The 21,379-nt window shown below is 42.8% G+C and overlaps 1 protein-coding gene across 4 annotated transcripts in view; it reads right to left on the reverse strand.

Annotated features, from left to right (window-relative positions):
- The window catches only part of RIPOR3 (RIPOR family member 3), a 230,003-nt gene extending 209,192 nt beyond the window's left edge, over window positions 1–20,811 (reverse strand). Inside the window, exon 1 of one of the 4 annotated variants that reach the window (XM_069750879.1) lies at window positions 20,627–20,811. The gene's annotated coding sequence lies outside the window, so the exon portion shown is untranslated. The remainder of the gene's footprint in view (window positions 1–20,626) is intronic. The other 3 variants (XM_069750875.1, XM_069750876.1, XM_069750878.1) reach the window with 3 other exon arrangements.
- Window positions 20,812–21,379: the final 568 nt, after the last annotated feature.

Here is a 21,379-nt window from a genome sequence, read left to right on the forward strand (position 1 = left end):
TGGTATATACTTATGTACTGTATATGGTTTCTTCATTCTGATACATAATACATGTGTATGGTATAAATTGCTTAATGCTTTTATTGGATGGGAAGGAGCGCCATCTTAATTTTTTCCAGGCTACAGAATTTCCCCTTTTAAGGATTCATACTTATGCATCCCAATTTTGCAAAAAAAACGGCGCGTCTGCAAATTCCTAAACACAAAGTTCATCATGTCATTATTAATCTAGACAAGTAATTGCCACAAGAAATATGTTCCATGTCCCCAGAGAAAACAAACCCTCAGGTCCACAAGTCTCCCATTACAACAATAAACAATGAGAAAATCAGCTCAATCAACAAAGTGACTGGAACTAACGGGCACTGAGCAATGCTGGGACTGTAGACGGGAGCAGCAGAAGTGTTCAGGGACTTAGACGCATGTCCCTGCCAGAGAATAAATTACAGAATAATATATATTCCACAGGCATCATCTCTCACACCAGTCACCCAAGCACAGGGCAACTTTTAGATCCAGCCAAAAAAGTCTCTAGAAGGTTACAGTAATATGGGAAAAGATCTAATTTTCTATTTTCACATGTTAATAATATTAGAAGGAATTTAGGGTTGATGGCATGTGACATGGCAGTAATATATAAGGAGGTAGACGCCCTTAAATGTTAAAGTTTGATAGAATTTGAAATAAAAATTGGTATTTTTTCTTCCTGATACTGTGCCATTCTTTTCAAACAATAGGCCTGGTATCGCTAATTGGTCTCTCTCACGTGACTAGGGAAGATTTGCAAAGCCATAGAGAGCCCATGGGAAAGACAGGTGCTATTTTGGCAAAAAAAATATCAAGGTCTGTGTCTCAGGGTGTCTGCAACCAATCTCAAGTCTTAAGGCTCCCGTATATAATTAGGGAAAAATTGAATGAACCCACCCGTTTTGCTGATCATATAATTCCGAATGTTAAGTCTGTTAGTAGACATCAGCTCAAAAAGGCTACAAATGTAGCACTAGCCACTATGTCAAGCAGGTCCCAGAGAAACTCTGGCCTTCACTTTTGGCCACTACACAGAGACCTGGATTTACAACTGGCCCCCCTGGGTTGTATCCATGAAGTTGCAGCTAGCCAAAAAAGCGAGCCAGAGGCAAGGATGCCTAAAAAAAGCTGGGTCCAAATCAGGAGGGACAGACCTAGCAACATAATTATAGAACAAAACCACAATCAAAAGAATGGTCAAGGTCGGCTATCAGGAGATCAAAATGTACATGAACTCTAAAAGCTTGACTTGTGAAGTCAGCCTAATGTCCATCATGCCCTGAAGAGTTACTGACTCCTGTTCTAACGTTTATGGGATCTCCCAACTATACCCTTGTTTCAGAATAGAGAAGGATGCGAGTAGTTTGAATTCAAAGGCATGACCCTTTTGCTCTCAAGCGAGATAAGCAGCTCTCAGAGGTATCTGGTATCAGCATTCTCCCCTGGTCCAATTGAAAACACAAATGCTTGGCCAAGCTGAATGGTCATGGGTATGGGACAGTTGGGAGAAAAAACTGTCAATGTTAAGCTTAATTGGTGAAGTGGATCCTCCAAGCTCAAGGTCCGGGTGGGCACACCGGCTATAGGGGATGGCGTAGCAGGCAGGTGAGGCAATCGGGAGACAGGTAGCAGAGGTGGACAAGTGGCTGAGGCACTGGAAGCCACAGGCAGCCAGGAGATTTCTTGGAGACCGCAGGTTGTAGAGATACTAAAGGCCGCAGGCGGACAAGAGACAAGAACACCAAAGTCTGATATGTTGTGGTAGAGAGTTCCAGAGTAGGGGGGATGTGCAGGAAAAATCTTGTCTGCGATTGTGGGAAGAGGAGATAAGAAGGGAGTAGAGAAGAAGATCTTGTGAGGATTGAAGGTTGGGTGCAGGAAAGTCCCGGGAGATGAGGTCACAGATGTATGGAGGACACAGGTTGTGGATGGCTTTGTATGTCATGGTTAGGGTTTTGAACTGGAGTCTTTGGGTAATGGGGAGCCAGTGAAGGGATTGACAGAGGGGAGAGGCCGGGGAATAGCGGGGGGGACAGGTGGATTAGTCAGGCAGCAGAGTTTAGAATAGACTGGAGGGGTGCGAGAGTGATAGAGAGGAGGCCACAGAGAAGGAGGTTGCAGTAGTCAAGTCGGGAGATGATGACGGCATGCACTAGTGTTTTTGCAGATTGTTGGTTGAAGAATGTGTGGATCCTCAAAATATTTTTGAGTTGAAGTCGGCAGGAAGTGGAAAGGGCTTGGATATGTGGTTTGAAGGAGAGATCAGAGTCAAGGATTACCCCGAGGCAGCGAGCTTGTGGAACTGAGGAGAGTGAGCAGCCATTTACTTTAATGGATAGGTCCGTTGGGGGGGTCAAGGGAGAGATGAGGGAAAGATGATGAATTCTGTTTTGTCCATATTAAGTTTTAGAATTCTAGCCGAGAAGAAGGATGAAATAGCAGACAGACATTGTGGGATTCTGGTTAGCTTGGAGGTGATATCTAGTCCAGATATTTAAATCTGTGTGTCTTCCGCATAGATGTGATACTGAAAGCCGTCTATATAAAGTATATCGACAGCGTTTCTGCAGCCACTTTATGTCAAAAGTTGCAGTTGTACTGTTTTCCATTGATATGACAATGATATGACATATGATGTAGGAGGAGACATTAACTACTTCCTGCCAAATCGGGAAGAAATATCGGGAAGAACAGCACCCAAGGTCAGCAGGACCGTTGTATTTTCAGCATATACAAATGCAGTGCACAGAGGAACTCTATGCCGGATGACTGGAAACCTGATCTGATCAGAAAAAACAGATGTAGACAGATGCAGTGATATAATATTTTATTGAGGAATATATATATTTGTGACCGTGGAGCAACATCATTGTGATATGTTAGGTGTGGTCCACAGATAGGCTGACTGGTAAGTCTGGCAGAGCTGCTCTCTATGTAGGCACATAAAGAATGTGAAGGGAATAACATATGACAGAAACAAAATCAAGATTTCCATCTGTAAAAGTATACAACACGAGCACCCACAAATAAACTCCAGTCTGCTGTGTGTTTTGTCTTGTGTGTGCAGCATAACGTATACAGTGGTCTCTGCCCGGTGTGTGATTACATGTCAGAAAGGGAAACACATTGCACTTGGCTCCAAATATCCAAATAACGTGGGTTTACATTTCACTATTTTGCGAAACCAAGCATCTTCTGAGTAAAGAATTTGCAGCTTGCCGCATAAATGATTATGAAACCTGATAACTGAAAGCACAGAAGCGGCTATGGGCCTGACTCTGAAATCACTTGGCAAGGCGATGACTGTCACCAAAAAGTGGACAATTTTACTTTTTTTATTCCCACTGCTCCCCTGAGTATTCTGTTTTCGTTTTTTTGTTTTTTTTTAAATCCGCCATACAGTTTCAGAGATAAAGCCTTTTTATTTAGTGCTATGGTCTTTATCAAGAGGTCATTGCTAGAATAAGATCATCAATATTCGATGGTGGCTCCCCATCCTACTACTGTTTGCAGCTCCAGGTGAAGCCAGATATACACAGGAAACAGCGAAACATCACTGCTCCTTAAATTGTACGATGGCCGTCCTGGCATGCGTCAGCTCAATTCCCATTGAGGTAAATGGGAGCTGATCTGCAGAACCCAAAATAGCCAGTACATAAAGTACAGAGCACTATACACGGTGTACATGTGTATATCTGGCTGTGGCAGGAGCTACAAAAACGAAATTGGTGGGGGTACATGGCGTAATCAATAGTCCAGTAAACATTCTTAAAGGTATGTTCATACGAGGTGTTTTTGCTGTGTTTTTTTCCACAGCAAAAAAACAGAGTGTTGGCGTTGTTTCTGCAATGTAAGGACATGATGCGTTCTTAAAAGACGCGCCGCATGTCCTTTTCCGCGGGTCTGCCACATACGTCTTTTAATGCATAGTGGAGATGGGATTTCATGAAATCCCCTCCACTATGCTATAACAGCTGGACGCTGCGTGTTTGACGCTGCGACTCTACGCAGCGTCAAAAACGCAGCGTTTCCTGAACGTGGAAACATACCCTAAGGCAATCCATTTCTTATTATAGGTGACATGGATACAACTGCTCAATGTAGGCAGGGTAAGTGCAAAAAAGAAAGCATTATGCTTGTACCCTCAAGATCCGCTGCTACCATTGATTGTCTGTGAATGCCTTTTGTAGAAAAGTTGAGAACAGCACAGAACGCCTAGAGAAGGTCCGGGAGGTCTGGCACACATTGCACAGAGCCGTGGCGGATAAGTGACACTTGGTGGGCAGCTGCCAGCCGGGAAAAACTGTTCCTGGCTCTAATTTTTCCAAACAAATCAGGCCGGATTTATCCAATACTAGCATTTACTGAGCTCATTGGCAAGCAGTGCATCAACTTGAATAGGATAAATAATGCCAGTCTCTGTATTCAGCTCTGATTAATCATAAATGATCCAGGGGGAGGATGTTACAAACAAGTTTCGCTAACCCAAAACAGACAATTATAAAGGGAGCAGCACGGTGTTGTACAGTTTACCGTACTCTATAAAGTGAAGGAGAAAACTAGAGAGGGTCCCTATTATTTGGTTTCTAAAAGCGCCAAAAGTGCAGATGATTCAGGTAATTGGAGATTAGAGACCAAGCACGATTATATATGAGCATTAATGATACATTAATCAATGTACTAAATGCTACAAAATATGATAAACTAGCATTTTCTTATTCATCTACTTTTCTCTGCTTAGTGTTGTGCTTTATTTTGTATGCCATAGGGAGTAAGGGATATGACAACAGCTCTGAGCACCTTTACATCCTATTCCAACCTATGAAAAATATAACTACTATAATACTGCCCCTATATACAAAAATACAACTACTATAATACTGCCCCTATTTACAAGAATATAACTACTATAATACTGCCCCTATGTACAAGAATATAACTACTATAATACTGCTCTTATGTACAAGAATATAACTACTATAATACTGCCCCTATTTACAAGAATATAACTACTATAATACTGCCCCCTATATACAAGAATATAACTACTATAATGCTGCTCCCATTTACAAAAATACAGCTACTAGAATACTGCTCCCTATGCAGAAGAATATAACTACTATAATACTGCTCTTATGTACAAGAATATAACTACTATAATACTGCCCCTATGTACAAGAATATAACTACTATAATACTGCCCCCTATGTACAAGAATATAACTACTATAATACTGCTCCCATGTACAAGAATATAACTACTATAATATTGCCCCAATGTACAAGAATATAACTACTATAATATTGCCCCAATGTACAAGAATATAACTGCTATAATACTGCTCCTATGTACAAGAATATAACTACTATAATACTGCCCCTATGTACAAGAATATAACGACTATAATACTGCCCCTATGTACAAGAATATAACTACTATAATACTGCCCCTATGTACAAGAATATAACTACTATAATACTGCTCCTATGTGTAAGAATATAACTACTATAATACTGCTCCTATGTACAAGAATATAACTACTATAATACTGCCCCTATGTACAAGAATAAAACTACTATAATACTTCCCCTTATGTACAAGAATATAACTACTATAATACTGCCCCTATGTACAAGAATATACCTACTATAATACTGCTCCCTATGTACAAGAATATAACTACGATAATACTTCTCCCTTTTACAAAAATATAGCTAATATAATACTGCTCCCTATGCAGAAGAATATAACTAACATAATACTGCCCCTATATACAAGAATATAACTTCTATAATACTGCCCCTATGCACAACAATATAAGTACTATAATTCTTCCCCTATGTGCAAGAATATAACTGCTATAATACTGCCCCTATGCACAAGAATATAAGTACTATAATTCTTTCCCTATGTACAAGAATATAATTACTGTAATACTGCCCCATGTACAAGAATATAAGTACTATAATACTGCTCCCTATGCAGCAGAATATAACTACTATAATACTGTCCCCTATTTACAAGAATATAACTACTATAATACTGCCCCCATGTACAAGAATATACAGTAACTACTATAACAAGGTACCCTATGTACAAGAATATAACTACTATAATACTGCTCCCTGTGTACAAGAATATAACTACTATAATACTGCATCTATGTACAAGAATATAACTACTATAACACTGTCCCCATGTACAAGAATATAACTACTATAATACTGCCCCTATTTACAAGAATATAACAACTATAATTCTGCATCTATATACAAGAATATAACTACTATAATACTGCTCCTATGTTCAAGAATATAACTACTATAATACAGCCCCTATGTACAAGAATATAACTACTATAACACTGTTTCCTATGTACAAGAATATAACTGCTATAATACTGCCCCTATGTACAAGAATATAACTACCGTATATACTCGAGTATAAGCCGAGATTTTCAGCCCATTTTTTTGGGCTGAAAGTCCCCCTCTCGGCTTATACTTGAGTCATATACCCGGGGGTCGGCAGTGGAGGGGGAGCGGGGGCTGTGTAGTTATACTTACCTGCTGCGGCGCGGTCCCTGCAGTCCCTGGCTTCCCCGGCGCTGCAGATTCTTCCTGTACTGAGTGGTCACATGGCACCGCTCATTACAGAAATGAATAGGCAGCTCCACTTCCCATAGAGGAGGAGCCGCATATTCATTGCTGTAAATGATCGGTAACTGTGACCGCTCAATTACAGGAAGAAGCTGCAGCGCCAGGGAAGCCAGGGACTGCAGGGACCGCGCCAGGAGCAGGTAAGTATACGGGGAGCGCAACGCTGCGCTATATTTACCTTCTCCTCACTCCGGTGCGGCTCCGTCTGCAGCGTCCTCTAGCAGTGACGCTCAGGTTAGAGGGCGCTGTGACGTAGTCAGTGCGCACCCTCTACTGAGCGTCAGTGCTGGAGACGGAGCCGCACAAGGAGCAGGTAAATATTGAAAGCGCCGGCGTCCTGAGCGAAGAGAGGTGAGTATGTGATTTTTTTTTTTATTGCAGCACCAGCAGCATTCTATATGGCACAGCTTGATAAGGAGCATCTATGGGGCCATAATCAACGGTGCAGAGCATATATACCGTATATATATGGGGCACAGCTTTCTATGGCGCCTCCATGGGGCAATAATGAACGGTGCAGAGCATTCTATATGGGGCACAGCTTTCTATGGAGCATCTATGGGGCCATAATCAATGGTGCAGAGCATATATATTTATATATATATGAGGCACAGCTTGATAAGGAGCATCTATGGGGCCATAATCAACGGTGCAGAGCATATATATATATGGGGCACAGCTTTATAAGGAGCATCTATGGGGCCATAATCAACGGTGCAGAGCATATATATATATATGGGGCACAGCTTTATAAGGAGCATCTATGGGGCCATAATCAACGGTGCAGAGCATATATATATATGTGGCACAGCTTTATAAGGAGCATCTATGGGGCCATAATGAACGGTATAGAGCATTCCATATGGCACAGCTTTATGTAGAGCATCTATGGGGCCATAATCAACGGTGCAGAGCATTATATGTGGCACAGCTTTATAAGGAGCATCTATGGGGCCATAATGAACGGTGCAGAGCATTGTATATAGCACAGTTGTATATGGAGCATCTATGGGGCAATAATGAACAGTATGGACCGTATGGAGCATCTATTTTTATTTTTGAAATTTACCAGTAGCTGCTGCATTTTCCACCCTAGGCTTATACTCGAGTCAATAAGTTTTCCCAGTTTTTTGTGGCAAAATTAGGGGGGTCGGCTTATACTCGGGTCGGCTTATATTCGAGTATATACGGTACTATAATTCTGCTTCCTATGCAGAATATAACTAACATAATACTGCCCCTATGTACAAGAATATTACTATTAAAATATTCCCCCAGAAGAATACAGAAGAATGTAGAAAAATATAAGCACTTTAATACTGCTCCTTATACACAATAATATGGAAATATCTGTATCACGATCAGACTGTACACTCCATGTAATGCGATAAAATACAGGTCATATTATTCCTAAATGAAGCCTGTCCCTCTGATAGAAAAATATTTAGAACTAGCTTAAGAGCCCGGCGTTGCCTGGGCACAGTTAAATATCTGTGGTTAGTTATAGCACCTCAATTCTCTTATTTTCCCATCACGCCTCTCATTTTCCCCCTCACATCTTTCATTTTCCCCCTCACATCTGTCATTTTCTCCCTCACACCTCTAATTCCCCCTGTTATGAAAGGCAATTCAGTACTACAATGGACATAGCGGTCAGAGCACATACAGTGATCTGACAATAACCCAAAATCATAGAACGAGCTCTGAGACGTGGGAACTCTGCAGACCGCAATCCCTAATCCTCTCCAAACAACACTAGAGGCAGCCGTGGATTGCGCCTAACTCGCCTATGCAACTCGGCACAGCCTGAGAAACTAACTAGCCTGAAGATAGAAAATAAGCCTACCTTGCCTCAGAGAAATACCCCAAAGGAAAAGGCAGCCCCCCACATATAATGACTGTGAGTTAAGATGAAAAGACAAACGTAGAGATGAAATAGATTCAGCAAAGTGAGGCCCGACTTTCTTATCAGATCGAGGATAGAAAAGGTAACTTTGCGGTCTACACAAAACCCTAAAGAAAACCACGCAAAGGGGGCAAAAAGACCCTCCGTACCGAACTAACGGCACGGAGGTACACCCTTTGCGTCCCAGAGCTTCCAGCAACAAATTAGACAAGCTGGACAGAAAAAATAGCAAACAAATAGCAAAGAAGAACTTAGCTATGCAGAGCAGCAGGCCACAGGAATGATCCAGGGAAAAGCAAGTCCAACACTGGAACATTGACAGGAAGCCAGGATCAAAGCATTAGGTGGAGTTAAGTAGAGAAGCACCTAACGACCTCACCAGATCACCTGAGGGAGGAAACTCAGAAGCCGCAGTACCACTTCCCTCCACCAACAGAAGCTCACAAAGAGAATCAGCCGAAGTATCACTTGTGACCACAGGAGGGAGCTCTGCCACAGAATTCACAACATCCCCCCTCACTCCTTTCATTCCCTCCTAACACTTGTCATTTCCACCTCACATCTGTCATTTTCTGATTGCTCCACTATTTTCCCTCACTACTCTCATTTTGCACTCACACCTTTTCATTTTCACCTCACATTTTCACATCACACCTCTCATTTTCCCCTCAGTATATACATGCTTGTCATCTCCCTTATATATAGTATACACCTGTATGTCATCTCCTGTATATAGTATATACCTCTATGTCATCTCCCCTGTATATAGTATATACCTGTATGTCATCTCCTCCTATATATAGTATATACCTGTATGTCATGTCCTGTATATAGTATATACCTGTATGTAATCTCCTCTGTATATAGTATATACCTGCTGTATATCATCTCCTCCTCTATATACCTATGTGTCATCTCCTCTTTTATATAGTATATACCTGTATGTCATCTCCTCCTATATATAGTATATACCTGTATGTCATCTCCTCCTGTATATAGTATATACCTGTGTGTCATCTCCTCCTATATATAGTATATACCTGTATATCATCTCCTCCTGTATATAGTATATATCTGTGTGTCATCTCCTCCTGTATTAGACCTTGTTCACACGTTATTTGGTCAGTATTTTTACCTCAGTATTTGTAAGCTAAATTGGCAGCCTGATAAATCCCCAGCCAACAGGAAGCCCTCCTCCCTGGCAGTATATATTAGCTCACACATACACATATTAGACAGGTCATGTGACTGACAGCTGCCGTATTTCCTATATGGTACATTTGTTGCTCTTGTAGTTTGTCTGCTTATTAATCAGAATTTTATTTTTTAAGGATAATATCAGACTTGTGTGTTTTAGGGCGAGTTTCATGTGTCAAGTTGTGTGTGTTGAGTTGCGTGTGGCGACATGCATGTAGCGACTTTTGTGAGATGAGTTTTGTGTGGCGACATGCGTGTAGCAACTTTTTGTGTGTCGAGTTGCATGTGACAGGTTAGTGTAGCAAGTTTTGCGCATGGCGAGTTTTGCGCATGGTGAGTTTTATGTGTGGTGCGTTTTGAGTATGTGCAGGTTTTGTGTGAGGCAACTTTTGCATGTGTTGCAACTTTTGTGCATGTGGCGAGTTTTGCATGTGTGGCGAGTTCTGCGTGAGCCTAGTTTTGCATGTTGTGAATTTTGCATGTGGCGAATTTTGCGCGTGGCGAGTTTTGAGTGGCAACTTTTGTGTTTCAACTTTTATGTGGTGAGGTGGGTGAATGTGTGGTGAAATGTGTGTTGAGGGTGGTATATGTGTTCAAGCACGTGGTAGTGTCATCTAGTGTCATCTAATAACAGCTAAATCCAAAGGTCATTGCTCTCTGCTGATTCTCCTGGATCTGCCGCATTTGATATTGTGGATCACCAGCTCCTCCTCACTATGCTCCGCTCTATAGGCCTCAAGGACACAGCCCTCTCCTGGTTCTCCTCCTACCTCTCTGACCGCTCCTTCACTGTATCTTTTGCCGGCCCCTCTTCCTCTCCTCGTCCCCTTACTATCGGGGTTCCGCAGGACTCAGTATTGGACAAACAATCAGCAGATTTGGGTTCCAGTATCATCTCTATGCTGATGATACCCAATTATACACGTCTTCCCCCGACATCACCCCTACCCTAATTCAAAATACCAAGGATTGTCTGTCTGCTGTCTCTAGCATCATGTCCTTCCTCTACCTGAAACTAAATCTCTCCAAAACGGAACTTCTTGTGTTTCTCCCTTCTACTAACCTCACTCTACCCAACATCGAAATTACCCTGGAGGGTTCAACCATAACTCCCAAACAGCATGCCCGCTCTCTTGGGGTCATATTCGACACCGAACTTTCCTTTACTCCCTATATCCGATCACTCACTCGCTCCTGTCACCTGCATCTTAAAAACATCTCCAGAATCCGAACTTTTCTCACCTTTGAAACTGCTAAGACTCTTACTGTCGCTCTTATTCATTCTCGTCTGGACTACTGCAACTCTCATCTGATCGGTCTCCCTCTTTCCAAACTTTCTCCTCTCCAATCCATCTTGAATGCGGCAGCCAGGGTCATATTTCTGTCCAGCCGCTTCACCGATGCCTCCATCTTGTGCCAGTCATTACACTGGCTACCCATTCGCTACAGGGTCCAGTATAAACTCATCTCTCTCACCCACAAAGCTCTCCACAGTTCTGCACCGCCTTATATCTCCTCTCTCATCTCCGTCTATCGCCCTACACGTGCCCTCCGTTCTACAAATGACCTAAGACTAACATCCCCCATAATCCGAACCTCGCACCTCCGTCTCCAAGACTTCTCTTGTGCTGCGCCAGCTCTCTAGAATACACTTCCCCAGACGATCAGACTGATACCTAGGCCCGACCTATTCAAGCGTGCTTTAAAAACCCATCTCTTCAAACAAGCCTACCACATCAACTACTCAGTAAACTAACTTTGCCCTGTTCCCTCCTTCCAAATATTATCTGCATGTGAATCTGCACCCTACTATTCATCTGTCTCCACACCCTCCATGCACACGATAACTGCACTTGATACTTGACTATTGCACTTAAACACACGGGCTGATGACCGGATCATGCAGCTTTGTATGAAAATCCCTATTAATTATAATTGCCAGACCTGAAATAACAACCACTTTTCACCTATTGTGTCCCCCCATTTCCTTGTAGATTGTAAGCTTGCGAGCAGGGACCTCACCCCTAATGTCACTGTTTAAATTGTCTTAACTCGTACCGAATTTATTGTTTGTACATGTCTCCGCTTAATTGTAAAGTGCTGCGGAATATGTTGGCGCTATTATTATTAGTGTGTGGAGCATTTTGTGTGTGTGTTCATATCCCCGTGTGTGGTGAGTATCCCATGTCGGGGCCCCACCTTAGCAACTGTACTGTATATACTCTTTGGCGCCATCGCTCTCACTCTTCAAGTCCCCCTTGGTCACATCTGGCAGCTGTCAATTTGCCTCCAACACTTTTCCTTTCACTTTTCCCCATTATGTAGATAGGGGCAAAATTGTTTGGTGAATTGGAAAGCGCTGGGTTAAAATTTCGCCTCACAACATAGCCTATGCCAGACGTGTGACTGTGCAAAATTTTGTGGCTGTAGCTGCGACGGTGCAGATGCCAATCCCGGACATACACACCCACATTCAGCTTTATATATTAGATTGTGAGTCCTCAGTGGTTGATACCTTTTAATGGTTAACTGAAAAGGTGGTAAATTGTCTCTCTGATATAAATATTAGGACTCTGTTCACATTTGCCTTAGAAGTTCTGTTGGGAATAGAAGAACCACACTATTTTTTCCTATCAGAGATATGGACACCAGTCGGTACTCACTATTAGTTGGCGTGAACAGAACTTAAAAATATATAGATTGCTTTGTTAATAGGTATAAACTGTCTTTTTCACTCACAGGACCAATTCTAGTGACAGAGGCTCGCTCTCTGTTTCCTAAATTGCTTAAACTTCACCATTTCGGTGAGATTCCTCAAGCAAACAATTCAGAGGATAATAAATGAGGTGTCCCTGACAGTCTCTCACATAACAATCTATTCTTAGAAGAATATGTGACCAAGAGAGGCTGTTACCACCACTGCGCCAAAGATTGTGCAGCTTTGACCACCATCAGATGTGCTGCTGTGGAAATGAATAGTAATTATCCTGTAACGTTTATCATTGTGCATTAGAGGGGTACGGAAGTTTTCCATATGTGCAAAAATAATGGGAAAGTATCCAGTGGTCACGACATAGGGTGTGAATCCAGCAACTAGGTTATTGATACCCGCCATTTATTTTCCATTTGCATCGGTGGGGCAGATTTCAGTTTAAAGGGAATCGTCAGCAGGTTTTTGTTATGGAATCTGAGAGCAGCATGATATAGGGGCTGGCAGCCTGATTCCAGCAAAGAATCACTTACTGGACTGCTTGATGCAGTTTTGATAAAATCCCTGTTTTCTTTGCTGTAGATGGAGCAGTGCACAAATGCTGAGCTGTATATAACCCCACCCACATCACTGATTGGCAGTTTGCTGTGTACACTGTCTGCAAGCTGCCAATCAGTGATGGGGGTGGAGTTATATAGATTAGCTAGACTGGGACATGACACCTATTCCTGTAGTGATAATCTCCTGGTCATAAAGCACTGATTGTATTGAAACTACAGCAATCTGCTGAGCAGGTGACACATTGAATCAGGGTATCTGCCCCTACATCATACTGCTGTCACATTACATAGCAAAATCCTGCTGACAGATTCCATTTAAGAATTGGTGTCATTTTATTATGCAAATGGCAGTAAGAAACTCAGCTTGTAACCTAGTCCACACTCCAGACTTGGTAAATCTCCCTGTATTAGCATATTTCCATGGGGATGCAATGTGCAAGTTCTATAGAAAGGGGACAATGATGTAGTACGTAAGAAGCAGAGACTGGAGGACTGTGTTGGGGGTCCGGGAAATCGTCACTTTCTCAGACCTCAGGATTCCAACCACCCTTATGGCTCATTCAGACATCAGTTTTTCACAGATAGAAATCATACCTATTTTACTCTTTGAGGCTGTTCTCATGTCCATGTATTTTTGCAGACTGAGTGGTCCACACCAAATCATGGCGACATGTCCAATTTTGATCCAAGTCAAATTTGACAACGAAAATCTATAGGTCAGTGAAAGAAAAATCAGACAACGCTCGGATGCCATACGTGTGCTGTCCATTTTTCATTAACTGATAGGAGAAGCTTGAGAAACCTCCATCAGTTTTATTTTGCATAGGAGAAAATCTGATGAAACACCACATAGGTCTGAATGATCTCACAGGCCTGTTTGACATGTCCATGGATGGACGTCGGGCGAAGGCATATATGAGTTCAATTCAGGAGACCAATGGCCGGTCCAGATATTATTATCCATACTTGGACTGTAAATATCAGATTAGGTTTGAGAAATTACAACATTCATGGAGGTGGGTTTTTTTTTGGTGAGGGGAACTGGACCAACTAATACACTTACCAAGATCACAACATTAAAGAGGTTGTCTGGTACTTAAACCCCTTTGAGACGAAGCCTGTTTTCACCTAATCCGAGCCAATTTTTACAATTCTGACCACTGTCACTTTATGAGGTTATAACTCTGGAACGCTTCAACAGATCCCGGTGATTCTGACATTGTTTTCTCGCAACATATTGTTCTTTATGATAGCGTTAAAATTTTTTCGATATGACTTGCGTTTATTTCTGAAAAAACGGAAATTTGGCAAAAATGATGAAAATTTCACAATTTTCAAAAACTTGTTTGTATGCCCTTAAATCAGAGAGTCATATCGCACAAAATACTTAATAAATAACATTTCCCTCATGTCTGATTTACATCAGCACAATTTTGGAAACAATATTTTTTTGTTAGGAAGTTATAAGGGTTAAAAGTTGATCAGCAATTTCTCATTTTTAGAACAAAATTTGCAAAGCCATTTTTTTGGGGACCACCTCACACTTGAAGTGACTTTAAGGGGCCTATATGACAGAAAATGCCCAAAATAGACCATTCTAAAAAAAAAGTTCCCCTCAAAGTGCTCAAAACCACATTCAAGAAGTTTATTAATCCTTCAGATGTTTCTCATGAATTTTTGAAATGTGGAAAGAAAAATTAAACATTTACTTTTCTTTCACAAAAATTTTCCTTTAAACCTCATTTTTTTTACTTTCACAAGGGTAACAGGAGAAAATGGACCATACATTTTGTTGTGCAATTTCTCCTGAGCATGCCAATACCCCATATGTGTTTCACTAGAAATAGCCGTGGATTGCTCCTAACGCTCCCGATGCAACTCGTCACAGCCTAAGGAACTAGCTAGCCCTAAAGATAGAAAAATAAAGCCTACCTTGCCTCAGAGAAATTCCCCAAAGGAAAAGGCAGCCCCCCACATATAATGACTGTGAGTAAAGATGAAATTACAAACACAGAGATGAAATAGATTTAGCAAAGTGAGGCCCGACTAACTGAACAGACAGAGGATAGGAAAGGTAACTTTGCGGTCAGCACAAAAACTACAAAAAGACCACGCAGAGGACGCAAAAAGACCCTCCGCACCGACTCACGGTGCGGAGGCGCTCCCTCTGCGTCCCAGAGCTTCCAGCAAGCAAGACAAAAATCAAAATAGCAAGCTGGACAGAAAAATAGCAAACAAGAGAAAAACAAGCAGGAACTTAGCTTCTGCTGGGAAGACAGGTCACAAGAACGATCCAGGAGCGAACTAGACCAATACTGGAACATTGACAGGTGGCATGGAGCAAAGATCTAAGTTGAGTTAAATAGAGCAGCGAGCTAACGAATTAACCTCGTCACCTGTGGAAGGAAACTCAGAAGCCGCAGCCCCACTCACAACCACCAGAGGAAGCCCATGGACAGAACCAGCCGAAGTACCATTCATGACCACAGGAGGGAGCTTGACAACAGAATTCACAACACGGGAGCCACTGACACACGTACACACATTAAAATCAATGCATCTGTGCAGATGTCATTGATTTTTTGCGGACCGTGTCTCCGTGTGCCAAACACGGAGACATGTCAGTGTTCGTGGGAGAGCACGGATTACACGGACCCATTAAAGTCAATGGGTCCGTGTAAAACACGTACCGCACACGGACGTTGTCCATGTGCAGTCCGTGTGCCGTGCAGGAGACAGCGCTACATTAAGTGCTGTCCCCCCCACTGGTGCTGAATCCGCGATTCATATCTTCCCTGCAGCAGCGTTCGCTGTAGAGAAGATATGAATAATAGTGTGTAAGATCCAGATCCAGGTCCCCAACTCCCTCCCACCCCCTTTGCGCGGTCACGTGGGGCCGCTCATTTACAGTAATGAATATGCAGCTCCACCTCCCATAGGGGAGGGGACCTGGATCTGGATTTTACACACAATTATTCATATCTTCTCTACAGCAAACGCTACTGCAGGGAAGATATGAATGGGGCTTCAGCACGATGCAGGGGACAGCGCTAAACTTTAGCGCTGTCTCCGGCACGGTGCGTGTGGTACCCAGTGGGCACACGGGCGGCACACGTGTGCCGCACGTGTGCCACACTGATGTGCCACAGAAACGCACCGGCACATGAACGCAGATAATTCCGGTACCGATTTTTCTGGTACCGGAATTATCTGGACGTGTGAGACTGCCCTAAGGGAACTTATCTAGATCTGTATTGAGCACCTTTAACCCCCAGGTGCTTCACAGAAGCTTATAACGTTAAGCCATAAAAATGTAAAAAAATCACATTTTTCCCACAAAAAATCTTTTTTAGCTACAAATTTTGTATTTTCACAAGGGCAAAAAAGAAAATGGACCACAAAGTTGGGTTTGCAATTTCTCCTGAGTTCACCGATACCCCATATGTGGTCGAAAACTACTTTTGAGGCACAGTGCAAAGCTCAGAAGGGAATTAGTGCCATATTACAGTGCAGATGTAATCTCCATAAGGGACCCCATTTTGGAAATTATAACCCTTTGGGAATTTATCTACAGATGTAGTGACGATTTTGACTCCATGGGTGTCTTCCAGAAACAGGCAGCAGTGGATGCTGCTGAGTAAAAATTGCAAACTGCCGTCGTAGTGACCAGTACACTGTACTGACCAGTACATTATGCCCAGCTTATGCTTCTGGAGACACGCACCTGTAAATTAGGCAGGCTCTCATCACTACCGAAATGCCAAACATGTGGGCACTATATGTGGTTTAGGCACACTGAGGCTCAGAAACAGGGGAGCATTTGGATTTGGGAGCGGAGAATTTGCTGAACTTCTTTTGCCGGGTGAGGAGCCATTTTGCTTTTCCAGAGCCTTTGTACTACCAATAACGTGGAAGCCCCCTATATTTCAGTTAACAGATGATGGACCTGAGTGGGGACTTGCTTTTTTCTGGAATGAGTTGAAGCTTTTATTGGGAACATTTTACATAACGTTAGGGATCACAGTTATCCGGCGCTCTACGCAACCAGCAATTCAGGAATTGCTTTTTTTTTTCTTTTATACAGTTCCATGTGTAGTCAAATTAATAAGGCAGCTTTATTCTTCGGGTCAGGATGATTACAGCGATAGCTCATTTATATCCTGCTTTTATGCTCTGGCGCTTTTACACAATAAAAACAATTTTATAGAAAAAATAATTATTTTTGCACCTCTTTATTCTAAGAGCTATAACTTTTTTATTTTTCTGCTGATGGAGCTGTATGGCAGCTTATTTTTTGCAGGACAAGATGATGTTTTCAGCAGTACCACTTTTATTTATATCAGTCTTCTTTATTTCGTTTTATTGCACTTTTTGTTTGGCGGTATGATGATAAAGCATTGTTTTTTGCCTCTTTTTTTAAAACGGTGTTCACTGAAGGGGTTAACTAGTGGGACAGTTTTATAGAGTGGGTTGTTACAGATGCGACGATACTAAATATGTGTACTTTTATTGTTTGTTTTTTTTATTTACATACATGTATTTATTTGAAAAATATTTATATATTTATTTTCTTTATTAGGGGATTTAAAAAAATATATATTTTTACACGTTATAATTTTTTTTACTTTATTACATTGTCCCAGTATGGGACATCACTATATAATGTCAGATCGCTGATCTGACACTTTGCACAGCACAGTTTCAGATCAGCAATCTGACAGGCAGGGAAGGAGGCATGCCAGTGCCTGTTCTCAGCAGGCGCTGACAAGCCACCTCCCTGCAGGACCCGGAAGGACCTGCGGCCATCTTGGTGCAACCCCTGCACCTGTTGTAGTTATACCCCTGTCTCTACCTATCAGATCTTCCTCATGCAGGTAGGATGTTATCAGTACGGAACTGCACAGCACAGCTCTGTCACCTGCATCGCAAAAGTGACTGAATACTGCAAATTCGCCTCTATTAGTGATGAACGAGTATACTCGTTGCTCGGGTTTTCCCGAGCACGCTCGGGTGATCTCCGAGTATTTATGACTGCTCGGAGATTAAGTTTTCATCGCCTAAGCAGCATGATTTTCAGCTATTAGCCAGCTTGATTACATGTGGGGATTCCCTAGCAACCAGGCAACCCCCACATGTGCTGAGGCTGGCTAATAGATGTAAATCATTCAGCTGCCGTGATGAAAACTAAATCTCCGAACACTAACAAATACTCGGAGGCCAACCGAGCGTGCTCGGGAAAACCCAAGCAACGAGTACACTGGCTCATCACTAGCCCCTATATGAATAGCGGTGGATCTGCAGTACCCCACTATGGCCATTATGCAGTTGACGGCGCTGTGCTGTTCTGCTCTGCAACTAAAGCACATCCAGCCGTTCGCGAGTTGATAGCAACCCCCCAGATATAATAATGATGACCTATCCTAAGTAGGGATGAGCATACCAGTAGAAGTTCGGGTGCTAGTACCCAACCCGAACTTTATTCCAAAGTTCGGGTACCAGAACTGTACCTGAACTTAAACCAGAACACGAACCCCATTGAAAAGAATGGGGGCCTGAACTTTTGAGCTGAAAAATTCTCTCTCTCTTTTATGTGAGAGAATCGGATCACACTCTGACAAAGTTGGATCCGAATGTCATTAGCATAATCGTCCTTATTCTCTTGCATAAGAGAATACACTGTACACTGCAGTGCGAGTGAGCCCTTAAAGTACCCGACATCTCCTTGAAGGGTATATCACCACTATGTGGTTAAGCTGAGGATCTGGTGGTTTTTAGCAAATATAGGTGAAATGCTTGATCGGTAAAACACGTGTGATTGTGGCCACAGATGGGTGCACGGCGCCCTTGCATGAGATCCAGCGTAAATCCGAGCACCTGTGACACCTACGTCATCCCCAGCTCCTCCTCCATACTAGCACATAATAACAGATACTCCCACTGTCCGTGCTGCCCCGGCGTGCTCACAGTGACCACTGCCGCAGCCCCAACTCCACCCTCATTATTAGGGGGCAACCGCTGCATTCTCGTACCCTCAATCTTCAAGATTGTCCTAAACACACGATGTGACCAGCATCAGAGGAAAGCTCTCAGGACACAAATTTCCTCTTGCACAACTTAATTTTTCCTAACTTTTGTGTATTTGGCATCAACCTCAGCAGCAAAATAAAACATTCCAGGGGTTTTCCTGCTTTTTCACACAGTTTAAACTTCAATTGCTTCACATTTTGTCATCTCTGCTGGTGAAAAGTGAAGGGCAGTCACAGAAGAAGACTTCTCACAGCAATTGTATGAAGTCTGGACAAGGCTCAATAGACAAGGGCGTAGCTATAATAGGTGCAGGGGTTGCAATTTCTCCTGGACCCTGGAGCTTAGGAAGCACAAAAGTTGGAACGTATGAAAAGACCACTAAGAAATATTACGCCACTGTCAATAGACCAAATCTTTCTACTGTCCTCCAGGGAAGGATTGATTACATTCCGAGAGAGACTACTCACACAGGTGTATGGCTCGTCACCCTATAAAGGTGGGGTCCCACGTAGCAGTTGCTTCATGCTAGCTCCTAGACTATGTTTCTGCCCACTTGCATTTGAGATTCAGCCTATAGCGATGGCCGATTCGCGCACAATTCTGTTTCAATGCACCGTCTGACCGTACCCCGTGGCTGTGTTCACATAATACGGGTTTTTTGCCACGATTTTCCAAAAATGTGGTAACAATCAGTTAATTTTTACCATGGTTTTGGAATATTTCAAGCACCCCCCAAAAAAGAAACACACTGTGTGGATACGACGCAAAAGTCTCAGCAACTTTCTCAACTGCATGGCCATTAACAATAAGTAATCAATTTCCAATAATCCATTTGGAAGCATTACCGCTACGTGGGACCTAACCTTTTTAGAGCTGCAATTTTGTTTAAAAAAATGGACAAATTGAATGCAAATCGCAGTCGTATGTGACATGTGGTAAGTGACTTACGACCAGGGACAGAAAATCTTCCACGCCTGAATTTGTTGCGATTCTGTGTCACAGTCACAATAGGTCGCAGTGCGACACCAAAAGAATTATTAGATGCAACGCAACATCACAATCTCAATGTAGCGCGACATACATAGCCCCGGCCAGCCTTGAAGGGTTGGTGCGACCTCACTTGCCAAAGCAACTGTCAGAGCCCCGGCACAAATCAGGCATGTGTCCTATTCTAAAAAATCCATCGGATGTCTCTCGACGCTCAGTGAGGAAATGAGAGACACTGCGGAACCTCTTTAATTTTGAGTTGTAAACCATATTCCATTTGCTGATAATAAGCAGAAATACTGGAAATAGAAGCAATAAAAGTTTCAGAACTTTTCAAGCAATGACAGGAGCACTCGCTGCCTTCCAAGTCTTAAAACGTCTCGGTTACGCTTTTCAGTTCCGCGTCTTCCTCCAGTACCAGTGCATCTGTGATTAATTGGGTCATGAGCGCCCAGTGTTACTCGCTGATCATACTAATTCAGGACCCCCGTAACTAAGTCTCTTACGTCTTGCCCATACTGCTCTTGGGGGTAGAAGGACAGCGTGTGGCACTTACCGACCGATCGATCTCCTGGGCTTCAGCCTGTACGTGTGTCCGATTGGGGCAGTATTTGGCCTCCGGCGCAGCGCTGCTTATTTGGCGTTGTCATACATGCAATGTGCAGATAACAGCCTTATCATGAAAGCCAGCTCAGCACATGTCAAAAGCAAGCAGCACTTCTATGAAAATGTACATAGTGTAGGGAAAATCTAGGAGGGGGAGAGGAGGATGGAGGAGGAGGAGGGAGGAGGGTGCTCACTCTGTACCTCTGTCACACTGATGGGAGTAATAGGCACCCCCACTGTGGATCCCTCCCCGCCACTACCCCCCTAAACCTGGCATGGCGACTGGGAAAGTGCAGCTAATTGGAAGGACATGCAGAACTTGTAACCATGTCAGGAGCCCTCTGCTATCAATCACGCACCATATGAAGCTGGCTTTTGCCTATGGTGTTCGCTGGCGAGTAGACGACAGACGATGATTTTTTTTCTTTATTTACTTGGGTTTTGCACAATGCTTAATCACAAACAGACGATCTAAGGGGGAAAAAAAAAACAGTAAAAAGAATACACAAGCACCCTCCTTCTCCTAACCGGATCCTTATAAAGAATTTTATTCTGCACTAGTAAACTCTTTCATTGCCGGGGTCACATTCATAATGCAAGTGCAACTACTTACCAGGGGCTGTTCAGGATGCCGGTCATTCACCAGTTGTAATTCTGCACAGACCATAATGGAACTCACCTAAAAGGCCAACGGGGGGTGGCG

Source organism: Ranitomeya imitator, chromosome 2 (genome assembly GCF_032444005.1).
Source record: "Ranitomeya imitator isolate aRanImi1 chromosome 2, aRanImi1.pri, whole genome shotgun sequence".
Lineage (NCBI taxonomy): Eukaryota > Metazoa > Chordata > Amphibia > Anura > Dendrobatidae > Ranitomeya > Ranitomeya imitator.